Source organism: Lontra canadensis, unplaced genomic scaffold, assembly GCF_010015895.1.
Source record: "Lontra canadensis isolate GAN:19392208 unplaced genomic scaffold, GSC_riverotter_1.0 scaffold30, whole genome shotgun sequence".
In the NCBI taxonomy this organism is placed as follows: domain Eukaryota; kingdom Metazoa; phylum Chordata; class Mammalia; order Carnivora; family Mustelidae; genus Lontra; species Lontra canadensis.
In genome coordinates, this window is record NW_022631024.1 from 10,413,201 (window position 1) to 10,430,648 (window position 17,448).

Sequence of the window (17,448 nt, forward strand, 5' to 3'; positions counted from 1 at the left end):
TGATCTGTGTCTGTCAAAAAAAAAAAAAAAAAAAAAAAGATGTATTTATTTGAGACAGAGAGAGAGAAAGAGAATGTGTGCCTGTGAGAACAGGTGGAGGGGCAGTGGGAGAGGGTGAGGGAGTCTCAGACTCACCCACTGAGCACAGCCTGACACAGGGCTCGAAGATGGCAAGACCCTGAGATCACGACCTGAGTGAAATCAAGAGTCGGGCACCTAACCAACTGAGCTACCCGAGCGCCCCAATACTCCATTACTGTTTAGAGAAATTCTCCACTGTGCTGAGCTACAGTGTAAAATATTGACTTTTCAACCATATTAATAACATTTGCAAAGATCGTGTCTATTTCATTAACATTTTTGTGCTTAAAAAATATTTAAAAGCCTCCCCTTCCCTAACTTTTCCTCCGTCCTTTCTGAACAATTTAGTCCCAAAGTTATTACCTAGACAAAGCAAGGTAGATGTTCACATGGGCAATGGCCCAGTGTGCACTGTCAGAGCCTGAGCAGGCCGAGGAAAGTATTCCTCAAGGTCCTTGCCAAGGGATGTCAGAGCATGAGCAGGGTAGGAGGATATCCATACAAAGGGGTGGCCTGGCAATACAATGCCAGATCCAAGTGGATAAGGAAGGCATTCATTCAGGGGGAGCAGCCAGGCATGGGGAGCCAGAACTTGAGTGGAATGAGAAATGTGTCCAAACACATGGATGGCCAGGCCTGAAACATGACTGGGGAGAAGAAAGTGACCCCCAGAGGTACAAGGCTGTCAGAGGCCAAGAGGGTGAGGAGCATGTCCAAGCACAAGGGCACCCTAGAGTGCAGTGAGGAAGCCTGGGTCGGTATGAAGAGTTTGGCCAGGTGGGTTTGGGGCAGGCTTGCTCAGCATGATGGAGAGTCAGAATCTAAGCATGGTACCCACAAGGCAGTGGAGAGGGCAGGGGTCCATCAAACTACAGGAGTAGGTATGATGATCCTAGGAAAACAAGATGAAAGAGGAGACCATCCATATAGGATAGGGATGAAGGGGCCCAAGACCAGTACAGAGGGCCTGCTTTCTCACAGATGAAGTAAACAAGAAACTAGAATGAATTCTATAGAGTTGGGTTTGAATTGGAGGTATTAGTGTGAACTCAAGGTTTTCAATAAATATATAGATAAGGAAATAAAACATAAATGCAACCTGACTTTTAAACATACGCATATTTCCTGGCTCTGTCTACTGACAGGCCTAGTAGCAGCAAAACCCCCAATAGTAATGAGCATATCTAGTACCCAGACATTGGGTTCCTAATACAACTCTTCTCTAACAGGAACTAGAGCTCCTTGGGGAAAGAGCTGATTCCAGGGCTGGAGCAGAGAAAGTACAAAACGAGCTGGAACATCTTATTGAGTCAGAAAGGAAAGAAGTGCTCAAAGAATGACGGGAACTGTCAAAAGACCAGCTTGAAAAGACTCCCACTGGCCAGATCTGGGGAAATTTAAGCATCAAGCTCAGTAAGGACATTAACAGATTATTAACTCATCAAATAAAACAGGAAACCATGAGTCCACATTGATATAAATAAGTGAATTGAAAACTGAATGAGAAATGGACCATTTACATGGTTTCAAAGTACCTTCCCACAAAATATTTACTAATTGCAAGAGGGAAAAGAGTAACTTTTTAGTGTAGAAGTTTAGCAAAAAACTACCTTAATCAACTCATTAAAGTGATCAACGTAAGTAAAGAGACAAATTGTTAGAATGCAATGGGAAAACAGCATCATTTCCAGGACATTTCTGTCAAAGATGCTTCACCACAATCGAATCTTAAGAAACATCAGACAATCAGACAAATTCAAATTGAGAGATCATCTAAAAAAATATCTGGCCTGTAATCTTTAAAAGTGTCAGGTCATAGAAATCAAGGAAAGACTAAAGAGCTCTTCCAGACTGAAGGAAACCAAAGAGACATGACAACTGCACACAATGTATGATTCTGAACTGGATCTTTTTGCTATAATAAAAAAATGTTACTAGGGACTACTGAAATTTGAATGGGATCTAAGGCTTAAATGTAGTAATGCATCAACATTAATTTCCTGATTTTGATGTTTGATTGTGGTTTTATATTTGTCAGAAAAGCCCACTGAAGTATTCAGGGGTGATGAGGCATCAGATCAACACCTCACTTGAAATTGCTTTGTTTTTTAAAGTTCTTTATATTATTTACAGTGCACTGGATAGAACAGGGTATTACCTTAGCAATGGGGAATAATTAATCCTAGGCTGAGTACTGCTTTAGTCCCACCTAATAAATCTTAAAATCAAAACCCAGAGGATCAAACTCTTTCATACTCAACTTATGAAATATATGAAACAATGGTTTTCAAGATGTCAGGCAGCAAAGCACAGCAATTTCTTGAGAGATGGAAAACAAATGAGAAGAGCTTTCGATTGCCTCAGATCACTGCCAGAAGTCCAAGAATATTCGTAAGAACACAAAAATACCCCACACCCAACAATATTAAATACACAGTGTCTGGCAGTCAATAAAAAGATTACCAGGCACGCAAAGAATTAGGAAAATACAACCCATAACAAGAAAAGCAACCTAAAACTTACACAGATGTTAGAATTAGAAGACAGGACATTCAAATAGTAGTTCTAACTATATTCCAAGTGTTTACAAAATTAAGAGACAAGATTCAAAGAAGAACCAACTGAATTTCTAGAGATAAAACGACAATGAAAAATCTACCAAATGAGATTAACTACAGAATAAACACTGAAGGAAAGATTAATGAACTTGAAGACATGAAACATACAAAGGGAAAAAATTCAAAGAAACCCAAAGCATCACTGACCTATGGAACAACTTCACACTGCCTAAATATATCAGTAATTGGAATCCCCAAAGACAGGAGGAGGCAGAAAAACTAAATAATGATCAAAAACTTTCTAAATTTGATGAAAACAATAAATGCACAAATCCAGAAATCTCAACAAACTTCAAGCACAAGAAACACAAAGAAATCTAAGGCACATCATAACCAAATTGCTCAAAATCAGTATTAAAGAGAAAATCTTAAAAGCAGAACAAAAACACATGTTATATTCACGGGAACAAAGATTAGAATGACAGATTTCTTGTCAGAAACTAGGCAAATGAATGAACAGCAGAGCAGCATCTCTTAAGTACTGAAAGAAACTGACAACCTTGAATTCTATTCCCAGAGAATATTTCAAAAGTGAAGACAAAATAAAGATTTTTTTTCAGACATTATGAATGCTGAAAGAATTCATCACTAGCAGACCTGCACTACAAGAAATGTTAGAAGTCCTTCAGGCAGAAAGAAATAACGGAAATATGGAAATATGGACCTCTACTAAGAAATAAGGAGCATCAGAAATGGTAACTATGTAAACTAAATAAGTCAAATGATCATCTCATTAGATGCAGACGGTTTCACTGGAGAATTCTATGAAACACTGAAAGAATTAATAACAATTATACCTTTTGCCTTGTTGCATCTGATGGGAATGGGAAAGATGGGTCACCAGCAGTTCTACTGGAGCCATCTGAGGAAATATGGCCAGGGTTCTTGTTGCATCTGCTCAAACCCACATGGTCTGATCCAGATACACACCCTCAATACGTACAGTGTTTCTACCAGTACTCAAGGGATATAGGCTTCATTTAGTTGGATTAAATGAACTTCCTTGAATGGGTCATCCAAGAGACCTACTGAAGATACCCAAGATACCTACCCTAATGCTAACTTCCTGTACATAAAATAAAAATATTTCAATTAAAAAAAAATACCAAATTCTATACAATATCTTCCAGAAAACAGAAGAGGACGAAACACTTCAACTCATTATACAAGGCCAGTATTACTCTAATACCAAAACCAGACAAAGACAGTACCAAAAATATAAATCATACACACACACACACACACACACACACAGTAGATCAATACCCTTTTAGCCACAAAAATCCTTACCAAAAAATTAGTAAACAGAATTCAACAAGATACACCATGACCAAGTGGAATTTATTCCAGGGATGCAAGGCTGGCTTAATACTGAAAATCAATCAATAGAGTCTATGCCATCTTAATAGGCTAAAAAAGAAAAATCAAAATTATATCAATCACAGAAAAAGCAGTTCATAAAATTCAAAACATATTCATGATAAAAATTCAGAAAACTAGGGATAGAGGGGATCTTCCTCAAGCTAATAAAGGACCTCTATGAAAAACTTAAAGTTAACATTATACTTAATGGTGAAAGACTAAATACCTTCCTTCTAGGATTAGAAATAAAGCAAGGATATCCACCCTCACCACTTAGCCATTACACTGAAGAGTTAAGCCAGGGCAGTAAGGCAAGAAAAACAAAAGGCATATGGGCTGAAAAGGAAGCAATCAATTTTTTCCTATTTGCAGACATGACCATCAATGTAGAAAAGAATTTTGAATTGATACTGAGATAATTTCATTCTCTTCTATCTACAATTCTTCCATTTTCATCTAACCTCCTTCTAAGGCTTTCTCCATGCACTCCTCTAATGGTGTTCAAAATCAAAACCATAGATTTAGATAGCTAAGGATATAAGACTTCAAAAGCAAAAACCAGGGGCGCCTGGCTGGCTCAATTGGAAAAGCATGGGACTCTTGAACTCAGGGTTGTGAGTTTGAGCTCATGTGGGATGTAGAGATTACTAAAAATAATAAACTTTTTTAAAAAGCACAAATGAAAAATAAAATCTTTTTTAAAAGGGAGCGGGGGGGCGCCTGGGTGGCTCAGTGGGTTAAACCTCTGCCTTTAGCTCAAGTCATGATCTCAGAGTCCTGGGATGGAGCCCTGCATCGGGCTCTCTGCTCAGCCTACTTGTGATCGCTCTCTGTGAAATAAATAAAATCTTTAACAAGCACAAACCATAATGTGAAAAACTGATGGGTTTGATTACATCAAAATTAAGAATTTCTGTTCAAAAAAGGAATTTTTACTTAAAATGGAAATATTCTGTCCATTTAGGAGTGTGTGTGTGTGTGAGACAGAGAGAGAGACCAAGACAGAGACCTATGGGAAAATATCCAGCATCATTCAATTTTAACAGCAACTCATGGAACACCAAAGTTCTATGGGAACACGGCTTAAAAACTGCTATGAATTGATCCATCACTAAGAAACAAAATACAGGAATATTCCCTAAGAACATAAAGGGATCAGGATTAAAAACAAGTTGAGTCAGATTCTCTCTGCTAAGAATCCAGAACTGACTCTCAGAGCTGGCATCAGCTTTACCACTTGTTCTAGAACTTAGGTCCGTCCACTGTTTCAACAAAATCACCTGAGGAAACTTTATGAAAACACATTCCCAGGTCCCAAAAATTCTAGTTCAGAGGGTCTAGAGTGAGATCCCAAAATTTTTTTTAAGTTCCCCAGGTGATTCTGGTGAATAGCCCTCGAGGTTTAGGACCCACTTAAATAAGCATGCTTAAAACTGAAAGACAGAGGGAGACAGAAAATCCAATGCAAGAATCTGTATGGTCCCTGACAGACTAGAAGAGCCTAAAGGTTGTGGGAGTGCTTTAAAGGCACTAATTACAATACTTTATTAGCTCCTGAGTAAGTGGTCGGGAGTATGCAGACTCTGTGTGACGAGTCATGGACACCCATTCAAATGTCTGCCATTTCCTTAACATCGAGGGCATTAACATAGTGGAAAACAACTTTAATTTTCCTAATGATTTTCAGCGATGGTGGGTCTGCTTACTCACTGAGGTAAATAATATCCGTTTTTAATTTAGAACATCATTTTTTTTAAATTTATTTGACAGATCACAAGCAGGCAGAGAGGCAGGCAGAGAGAGAGAGGAGGAGGAGGCAGGCTCCCTGCTGAGCAGAGAGCAGGACTCGATCCCAGGACCCTGAAATCATGACCTGAGCCGAAGGCAGAGGATTTAACCACTGAGCCACCCAGGCGCCCCTAGAACATCATTATTTTTCATGGTTTACCTCTTTTCTAGATTTACAGATAGATGGTAATTAATTAGACATTTAAATTTATCAATATAAGGAAAGGCATCTTGGAATACCTAATGAGCCCAAGTCCACAGGCCCTTACTCTCCGAGAACTCCAAGACCAACCGGAGGAACAAAAAACGATCCACAGACTTACCAAGTAATGCTTCAGAGCAAAGTCAACATTAAAGCCAAGAATACATACTGTAAAACAGCAAGAGGTGAAAGAAGCAGAAGTCCTAGAATGGTGAAAACTATCTGCTTGCCCTGGTTCTGGCAATGAACTAGCTGTGCAGCTTGGAGCAAGAAATGAGAGCCAGGAGGTCTAAAACATGAGCATGTGGGGACTGGCTGTAGCATAGCTTTAAAGACTTCCCTCTGTAGGATCCAATTTTCCCTCTATGAACAGATCACTAAGAAAGATCTATTCCTGTTTTGACATCTTGTAGCTCTAGCATTCTAAATCAGAGATTTGCAAAATCTTTTTTTTTTTTTTTTTGCAAAATACAAAGTCATATTTTAGTTGTTAATACGAAGGCTCATGATATTTATATCAAAATATTGATTCAGGGGGGCCTGGTTGGCTCAGTCGGTTGAGCCTCTGACTCTTGGTTTCAGCTTAGGTCCTGATCTTATGGGTCAAGGGTCACAGGATGGAGCCCCACAACAGCTCCTACCCCAGCAGGGAGTCTACTTGAAGGATTCTCTTCCTCTGCCCCTACACACACACACACTCTAAAATAAGTAAACCTTAAAATATATACACTGATGTAGACTATTACAAATGCTAATTTCCCAACTTATAAAAGTTCTTTGTCCTGATTATCAATTAGACAAATACTTAAGAGAAAGACCCCCTCTTTTTTTTAAAGATTTATTTACTTTAGGGGAGGAGTAGAAGGAGAGGGAGAGCAACAGACTCCCCATTGCACAGGGAGCCTGATGTGGGGCTCACTCTTACAACCCTGAGATCATGACCTGATTGGAAATCAAGAGTTGGATCCTTCACTCAGCCACCCACAAGCCCCAACATTCACTTTTCTAAGGCAGTGGTTTTTAGTGTAGACCAGAGATGTATCAGAGGCCTTAGGGGGAAAGGGAAGGGAATGAAAGAGATCCATCACATAGATCTACTTTTATGGTTTTTTGAAGATTTATTTATTTATTTGAGAGAGAGAGAGTGAGCCATGCCCCAGGCTTCATGTGGTGGGGGTTTGGGGAGGAGGAGCAGGGAGCAAGCAGGGGAAGGAGCATGGGGAGGGATGCACACTCCCCACCCAGCAGGGAGCCCCACACTGGGTTTGATCCAGGGAACCTGAGCTCATGATCTGAGCTGAAACCAAGACTCAGACTCAACCTGAGCCACTGAGGCACCCCTACTTTTACGTTTTACCTCTAAATTTTACATAAGTCTCCTCTGACACAGAGTTCCACACCTTAAAAAAAAAGAAAAATAAAATAAAACTCTAAAAGCATGTTTGCAAACAAAACAAACATGTAAGACAGCTATGTTTATTACCCAGTGTACCAGTGAAGAAACTAATGAAGTGCAGACTGTTCAAGTACTTGTCTGAGCTCACACATTTAGGAAATGAAGCTGGGACCAGAACCCAGGCATTTTGGCTCCAAAGTCCATGTTCCTAACTACTATGCTAAGCTCTACATGGCACAACACAGTTTAGAAAATGAAACAAAACTCTAACATGAATCTCTGAGACTCCCAAATGCATTCAGTAATAAAGATACTAATTAGCATGAGAAGCAACGTTGTTTGCAACTGAGCCTCTAGACCCTTCAGCTTCTGCCACCACCAGCTACCAACACACAACACATAGCCCCCACGTGACAGTCACATTGACCTTCTCATCAGGCCTCAATCACCTATGCCTTGTAGGTATATTTATCATGTGTTGAGCTAATTCCAAAGGGCTGGGAACTGTGCAGAGCGTTTTATATACCACACCTCCTTTTATCTACATGACAATCCTGTGAGGTAAGGAAGTCTTGGAGGATTTTACAAAATAGTCTTATAGAAATTAAATAGCTTGCCCCAAGGGCAAATATCTAGTAAGTAGCAGTGTATGAACTCAAACCCAGGTCTGCTGTGACTTCACAAGGTATGTTCCTGAGCACAATCTCCTTCCTAAAACGTGCTCTATCACCAAGCATCGTACTCACTCAAGATGCATCTACAACAGAGCTTGGCAAATAGTAGGCAATGGAGATATGTGCCGAATCAATGACTAAATGAAAGAAAGCCTCCTCCCCTCCGGAGGCCTCTCTGACTCCCTCACAAAACACAGTTGCTCTCTCTACAGTGTCACAAGACTTGTTTCAAAGCTCTACTATACAGGCTTCCCAGGAGCTAGTCCATTCTTTCTAGTTATATGTAGGTAGAACCCACTAGACTGGAACTTTGTTTCACTTCATCTTTGTATTCTCAGCCTCTAACAAAAGGCCTTGCTTTTAACAAGCACTCGGTAAGTTTGTTAATTGAATGAATTTCCCTGAGGAGAAGGGAGATGAATAAGAGACTCATGATTCATATTAAAACTTCTTTTTCCTCAAGAAATAAACAACATTCAAAGCTGTGATATACTCAAATGTGTGCTCTATAAATATTTTTAGGTTTCAACTATCATCAGAGGCATCTAAATTTAACTCATTCAACACATATTTATGAGTAATCTAAATACACACATATAATGGGTCTTAAGGAGCTTACAGTCTAGTCAAGGAGATAAAACATAATAAAATGTAAAGGTAAACAGTAAGACATGAGCTGCCATGAGGAAATACAAGACTAGGTGCCACACAATTGGTTAAACAAAATGCTATGGGCTTGCAGGTTGAAGACCTCATCCTGGCTGCAGGCCATGGGTCTGATTACCTGTGGACAGTCTACAGTGAGGCCCTTGACAGTCAAAAGCAAAATGAGGGGGACAACAAGGGGACAGCACAGTGTGTTTTCCATATAAAAGTACGTCATTTTTTTTTAAAGATTTTTATTTATTTATTTGACAGAGAGAGATCACAAGTAGGCAGAGAGGCAGGCAGAGAGAGAGGAAGGACGGGGGGAAGCAGGCTCCCCGCTGAGCAGAGAGCCCGATGCGGGACTCGATCCCAGGACCCTGAGATCATGACCTGAGCCGAAGGCAGCGGCTTAACCCACTGAGCCACCCAGGCGCCCTAAAAGTACGTAATTTTTAAAACCACCCTTAATCTGACATGTTCTTCCTGCTCTTTGCTGTAAAAATGTAATTTCTTTTTAAAAATGATGATGATGGGCGATGATCATTTCTTTGTGGTTCCACAAACCTTGTTTTTAAGATTTTAGTGGTGCAAAATTCCAAACATCTGGAAACTACTGAGCAAGGACACTCTGCGATGCCTCTCTTGAAGAGGGAGAACTTGAAGTGAACCTTGCAGAGTGAACAGGATTTGGCTGGGTGGGGAGGACAGGAGATCCGAAGCAGGAGAAACGGCCTGATAAAAATACAGAGGTGCTAAGTGTTCATATAAAGTCTGAAGAATAGTAACTAACTCGGGTTGAAACTTGGAGAAACTGCAGCTGTGAATTCCATTTCTGGCAATATGACAAGCTAAGTACACTTCTGATTCTCCACTGAAACAATTATAAATAATGGATGTTTTTATCTTCTCAACTAAATACACTGACAAGCTTGGAAGGAAATAAGGAAGATTCAGATGAAGAACTGAATGAAACTAAGAACCCAACAGGGTAAAAAGCAAAACACAAAAACTAGCTTTCCCCTCGAAGGCATTTATTTACATCACCCAATGCAAGATTCATTCTCCCAATTAAATGGGGCTCAAGGATTACAAGGCAAAAGTAACATCCAGCCTGAGAGAGAAATTATAATATATGTTCCTCCCTCCTAATTTAAACTGGGACTACAAAGATGATCAAGATAGAAACCCATCCACATACACACACATCTCAGGAACTAAAATGAAAACAATTACTCTCAAAACTTGGCAATCTTCCTGCAAGTTCAACCACAACCTGGCCCTCACAAGGGATTGCTACTGAATGGTCAAAAACCTCAACCCAGGAATGCAAGTTGAAATGGTCACAAACTGAAAGCGGCCACAGAGGTCTAACAAGAAATACGTAAATCATCTCCGAAAAAATTCACTTCAACCTTAGCCTAAACATACACATACACACACAGTTCCAAGAAATAGTTCGTGGGCAAAAATGACAACCCTCCAGGAAACAAAGCCCATAAATAAGAACCTGAGAAACAGAAGATGGCGGAATCGGACTTTTGAAGACTTCAGATATTGGAATTATGAGTTACAGGACATGGAATGCTCAATAAGCTTAAAGAAATAAAAGGATTAAAAATGAGGAAAAACTATAACATGATCAAGCAAAACTGAAAAAAAAAAAGTATTTCTCAAAATAAGAAAAAAATAACTCAACAGTTGGCTAAGAGCAGAAAGGTCACAATTAACACAAATTAGAGATACAACCAAAGTGAATTAGTGAACCTACAGAAATTATACAGAACAGTGTTTAGAGACAGAAATTATTAAAAAAAAAAAAAAAAAAAGGCAGAAGATAGGGATACCCGGATGGCTCAGTTGGTTAAGCATCTGTTTTCAGCTCAGGTCATGATGCCAAGGTCCCGGGTTCCAGTCTCATATCAGCTCCCTGCTCAGTGGGGAGCCTGCTTCTCCCTCTCCCTGCTGCTCCCCCTGCTTGTGCTCTCTGTCTGACAAATAAATAAATAAAATCTTTTGATAACTAAATAAAAATAAAAAAGCAAAAGACAAAGATAGACCCAGAAATTCTAAGACTAATCAATATTCCAGAAGAGGTAAAGAGAATGGGGCACAACCCAAGCTGGTTTCAAGGCTCTATGTACCCTTTTTGGATTCCCATCTTCACTTAGTTCTTGGTATGAAAAGAGCTGAAAATTTTCCAAAACTGACAAGAGATACATATTCACACATTCAAGGAGTCCAATGAATGCAGAGCAGGATAAATAAAAAGAAATCTGGAAGTTCTGGTTCCAAGTAAAATACAGTCAGCCTACTCCACCTTGTCTCTCACAGCTATAAAATACTTCTATACACCCAGGGTCAAATTCAAGGAGCACCTACGTGAGGGATCAAAAAAGGTAAACAATAGTACATGCACTGGGGCAGAAGATCAGAATTCAAAATTTCACCCAATCAGTGATAAACCATACCTTTCCTCTGGTTATCACTCAGCATGGACATAAGGCGGCATAAAAACTGGAAGTTGACAACAGCATAGACAGAGTTCCAGGAAAAGCACTCTATTTCAGGCTCAAGGAATAGGAAAGTGGGAGGATCTACAGATACCTAAAGCAGTGAGTGAAGAATCTTCCTTTCCAACCAGTAGTGTAACCCGAAGAGAATGGGGCAAATCCCAATTACTCATTTGTCCTCTGTGCCCTCCCACTGCTAGGTCTGGATCACAGATGTAGTCGTGGGAGGGGCACAGCAGAACAGGATAAATAAAGCCCCAGTGTTCGGGCCAGCAGAATTGACAGGGAGCCCCAGGGAACTGGGGAGATAACAGAAGGAGGGAAGCTCAGGAACATGACCCCATAAACTTGGTTTTGAACACCATGGCCTATCTCTGAGTCTATCAGGAAGGCATGAGGATGCCAGGTGCTCCACATTCTTCCTAACACTTCCTAATGTAAGTCTCTTTAATTTTAGCCATTCTACGGGATGCGTCAGGGCTTTCTCAAGGTAGTTTTAATTTGCATTTTCCCAATGACTAATGATGCCAAGCATCTTTTCATAAGCTTATTTGCCATCTGCATATCTCCTTTGATAAAGCGTTCAAATCTTTAGCCCATTTTTCTTTATTAGATTGTCTTACTGAGTTGTATTGAGTTTTTAGAACTCAGTGCCTTGACTTGTCATTTCCGTAAAGAGTGTCTTTGGATGAGCAAAAGATTTCATTGTGATAAAGTCTAATGTATCCATTACTCTTGTATAGTTTCACTTTTGTGTCCTACTTATGAAGGTAAATTTGACAGCATTTCATCCTAATACTGAAGGGACAAGTAACAGGAGAGATAGGGAAGACAATGCCTAGATTTCTGTCTTGAGTGAATGAATTAATGCATAGAATACTGAGACCATTTTCTCAAAGGACATCTGCAACTCATTGTTAAACCAAACTGTCTCCTCTGGATTCCCATTTTTACTGACATCCCCGCAGCACTCTACACTAAGTCTCTTCTTTCCCCCAGGTTCAAACCTTGAACTGTGCTTTGCTATATTCAGCCTGAAAACAACTCACAGCTTCATTTTCTTCATTCGCACCAATGATTTCCAAATCTCTATGCTCTCTTCCTAGTAACAGTGGCACCCAATATTTACTGATGGCCTTACTCTATGACAGGCACTAAGCCTACATTCTAACTGCCTGTTGCATTCTTCTCCTCAGCCCTATCATTAGTTTAGAGTCAACCAAAGCCACTCTTCTTGACCTCCCTGCCAGTTCTCCCTCCGGACTCACCAGTTACGGTTCATGAGGTTTTGATGCTCCCAGATTGAAAACCTTGATATTGTCACCTTTTACTTTACTTCCTCTTCTCTCCCCCATATTAATTTAATAGTTCTCCAGTTATGCTACTTAAAACACTGCAGGTTTAGGAACCACGCTCAAGTGCCAAAAATGGCCACTACCCAATTTGCATGAAAAAATAATGGAATCTAATTTAAGTTTTCCTACCATAAATTTTTCTTAAGCCTTTCTGACTCCTATTCTATTCCAAAATAGAATATAAAATAGTATCTGATTTAGGGGGAAAATGTAGTTTGACATTTAATATATAAATATTTCAGAGTATTCCACACAATACCATGACTTTTAGGTACCCTATCACCTGAATGGGTTTGAGCACCACTGAGCTAATAATGTACAACTCCTATTCCTGCTAAATTGTTCTTTCCTATGCAATATGAAACTTTCCCAGTGAGGAAGTCGGACCAAGGTGGGAAAGGTGAGACCAATTTGCCAGAGAAAACATTAAGAAGTAGGCCATCAGAACTCTCTATAAATTTCTTCCTTTTTAATTCCAGGCTGTGATTGCCCGTCCTCTGGCACCAAAGAGAACAGCCGTCTTACAGGTAGAGGAGAAACAACTTTCTCCTCAGTGATCAGTATAAAAATAAATGACTTTATATTGTAGTCACCACAAGTGAGGCACACCCAGGCTGCATCCTCCACATTCTGGACTTTCTCTGCTCATTCTCAGGATTTACTCCAGGAATAAAGCATAACAACATTAGCCTCAGAAAATAAATACAAATATTCATAATCCCAAAGGGGATCTGCCAAAGCCACATGATTTGGGGATCATCAGTTATTTGGAACAATCACAAATAGTGGGGTTAAATATATGAAAAGAGTACTTATTGATTATACTCTTTTAAGATTTTATTTATTTATTTATTTATTTGACAGAGAGAGAGAGAGAGAGAGAGAGAGATCACAAGTAGGCAGAGAGGCAGGCAGAGAGAGGAGGAAGCAGGCCCCCTGCTGAGCAAAGAGCCCAATGCCCGGCTTGATCCTAAGACCCTGAGATCATGACCTGAGCCAAAGGCAGAGGCTTAACCCACTGAGCCACCCAGGCGCCCCTGATCATACTCTTTTAAGATGAAACCAAATCAACACCAAACCTCTACACTGTATTAAACATTCATTTAATTATCCAGTTTGTATTAACTGAGTACCTACTATGTGACTCATACTGTGTAAGTCACTCAAGGTTTAACAGTGAACAAGGCTTTTACAGTACCTGATTTCATGAAGTTTGTAGAACACAGGAAAAACAAGAAGAGTAACAGTGAACTGACCTGATCAGGTCGGCCCTTGGAAGACTCACTCTGGACACTGTACAGATAGGACTGGAGAGAAACAAGAGTGGTAAAGAACCCAGTCGGGAGGAATCACAGCCATTATGCTGAGAGTATGGTGGCCTGGACCAAGAGGACAACAGTGGATAAGGAGGAGAGTACATGAATAAACAGGACCTGATATCTGGATTTAGGAGGTGAGATGTCTCCAACATCTTACTGATCTTTCCCTCCCTCCTGCCCTCCATCTGCCTACTTAGGATTTATGAAATATCTTTAGTTCTCACTACTCACCACTCTGTAACTGACTCCCTAACTATCTTTAGCTCTCACCTCTCCAATGACCTTCAGGTCCAAAATTTCAACTGTCCCCTGGAGAGCACTGCATGGATAATAAATTCACACTCAATAGAACCCAAATCAGGGGCTCCTGGGTGGCTCAGTGGGTTAAACCTCTGCCTTCAGCTCAGGTCATGATCCCAGGGTCCTGGGATCCAGCCCCACATCAGTCTCTCTGCTCAGCAGGGAGCCTGCTTCCCCACTCCCTCTTTGCCTGCCTCTCTGCGTACTTGTGATCTCAGTCAAATAAATAAATAAAATCTTAAAAAAAAAAAACAACTCAAATCAAAGCAATGAAAAAAAAAAAAAATCAAGCCCAGAAAAATCTCTACTTCCTTCTTTTTTAATGCCAGCACTGCCACCTTTTCCTCTGTCACCCTGGCTACAAACCCTAGAGTCATCATCTATCTGGTTGTGAAGACTTTTTAATCTTCCGATACCTACTTCTTTTTTTTTTTTTTAAAGATTTTATTTATTTATTTGACAGAGAGAGATCACAGTAGACAGAGAGGCAGGCAGAGAGAGAGAGAGGGAAGCAGGCTCCCTGCTGAGCAGAGAGCCCGATGCGGGACTCGATCCCAGGACCCCGAGAACATTACCTGAGCCGAAGGCAGCGGCTTAACCCACTGAGCCACCCAGGCGCCCCCGATACCTACTTCTTAACAACTCTCACTGATAGCTGGATTCTTAAAAGACATTGTGATGCAAACCAAAAGGAAACATCCAAATATCAATCCTCATTACCTCTCTTCTATTATAATAGGTTAATTGGTCTACCCGCCTTCAGTCACTGTGCCCTTCAATTCTGGTTACACTCACGGATCATACACACGTACTTTAAATAGGGAGAGCCACTTAATCTCTTGAATTATTTTTAAAATGAGTTATATTGGTTATAATAATTACACACAAAAAGCACAGTGAGAACAGAGACAAGAACAACTCTAATGGAGTATACTTGGAATTTTCATTTCTTCTATAGGTGAACAGAGTTCAGAATAGGAGAGTATCAGACAGTGAGGGAATAAAATTTTACCTCAGTAGCACAGATGCCTGCTAGTCACTAGGAATACAACTGGAACAGTGAATATGAACTAGTCCTTCAGATACAAGATCTGAGAAGGGGACCTGACAGCCACTGAGGGCACAAAGAACAGTGCCCATGGTAACCCACTCACCTTGCTTATGGCAAACAACAAATCTAGATAGAGCTCACCTTGCTCAAGGGCATACAGAAAATAAAAGACCTTTTAAAAATACTGCAAAATGAGGAATGGGAACATCGTCTCTTAGAAGTATGTATCTCTGAAAATGATTAAGAAATATGTTTCAGGAAACTGGTATCCTTAAATAGAACAGAAAAAACATGACTTTTACAAAACAGGAACAGAAAGCTACAAGAGGATAAGAAAGACAACAAATAAGAGCCTTTAAAAAAAAAGGATGGAAGCAAAAAGAACAACTCCAAGGAGAATAAAAATGCATAGCATTAGACACGTTACCTGTGGTATTGTTGCCAAAATGTTTTTTTGTTTTGTTTTTAAGATTTTCTTTATTTATTTGACACAGAGAGAGAGGGAGAGCGCGCACAAATAGGCAGAGCGGCAAGCAGAGGGAAAAGCAGGCTCTCTGCTGAGCAGGGAGCCGAACATGGGGCTTGATCCCAGGACTCCAGGATCATGACCTGGGCTGAAGGCAGCCACTTAACTGACTGAGCCGCCCATGCGCCTCTTGCCAAAATGTTTAAACATGAACTTAAGCATGAGAAAACAACGAGACAAATTCTAAATGTGAGAAATTCTATAAAACAACTGGTCTGGATGCTTTAAAAAGTCAATATCAGAGCCAAAATGTGGGAGGCAGAACAGTTCTAGATAAAAGGGAACAAGAGACAGGACAACTACATGCAACATGTGATCCCTAACTGGACCCAGGCTCAAAACAAAACAGCTGCAAAGGACACAACTGGAACCGGGAAAATTTAAATACGGATTGTTTGTTAGATACTGTTGTATGAATGTGAAATTTCTTGGTGGTGGTAAAAGAGTCCTCATTATATATACAGAATATAATTGTTCTTAGGAGATATGCACTAAAACACTAACAGATAAAACATCATGGAGGCCTTAACTTGACATGAGATTATGCAGCCAAAATAAGTAAAATAAATATAAGTACATAATGGGGTGGGGGTATAGGGAGGGATTACCTATCCCCTCATATTACAGGGAAACACTGATAAGCATTTCCCTATTCCCACTGCTTATGAGTAATACTGAATTTTCCTAAATTTGACACTCATCCAAAAAGCTGCACTGATGACTTTCTATACTAAAAACCACAACACTTCTAGTTTAAAATACAATCCTCTTTCCTTTTTATGAGGCCAGCATGACCTTGACACCAAAATCTGACAAGAACATTACAAGAAACAAAAATTACAGCCAAAATCTCCGATGAATATAGATGTGACCATAAAATAAGCATCAGGAAACGGAGTCTAGCAATATGGATAAAAAGGATAATATATCATGACCAAATGGGTTTATTCCTGGGATGCAAAGTTAAACATTTGAAAATAAATGTCACTTACATTAACAAATGGGAAAAATCGTATCATCTCAATAGATGTAAAAAAGCATTTGATAAAATTCAACCTCCATTCATGACTAAAGTGGCAACCCATAAATAGCAATTAATGACCAAAAAACCTCCAAAAAAAAGTCAGCCAAAGAGCCAGAAAAGGGACACCCTGACAAGTGAGAAAACTCAGGGGAAAAAACCACCAAACATCAGCCAAACACCACAGAGGTGTTTGCAAAGGACAAAGCAGGGAAGAAACCAACGGACAGTCAAGCCAGCAAAGGACAAGCAGGGAAGAAACCAAATTTCTATCTTGGCCAGGCTGTAAAGAAATTAAGTCAAATAGGGGGCTGGGACTTTCATCATCCCCAGCAGTAACGAGGACATCCTCACTGTGGTTTCAGTGGAGAATGTGGAGAACCTGGACTTCCACTCTCCTGTGGCAGTAACTGAAGCCGTGGCGAGAGCAGCAAAAAGGCACTACTCTAGGGGCGCCTGGGTGGCTCAGTCAGTTAGGCAGCGGACTCTTGATTTAGCTCAAGTCATGATCTCAGGGTCCTGGATCCAGCCCCGCATTGGACTCTGTGCTCAGTGGAGATTCTGCTTGAGGATTCCCTCTCTCCTTCTCCCTCTGCC

General features: G+C 40.2%; 1 protein-coding gene and 1 pseudogene across 7 annotated transcripts in view; one reads left to right on the top strand and one right to left on the bottom strand.

The window, feature by feature from the left end:
• DENND1A (DENN domain containing 1A) overlaps positions 1 to 17,448 on the bottom strand; it is a 496,671-nt gene that overhangs the window by 465,541 nt on the left and 13,682 nt on the right. The gene's annotated exons all lie outside the window — the stretch shown is intronic.
• LOC116872562 lies at positions 3,532 to 3,692 on the top strand (annotated as a pseudogene).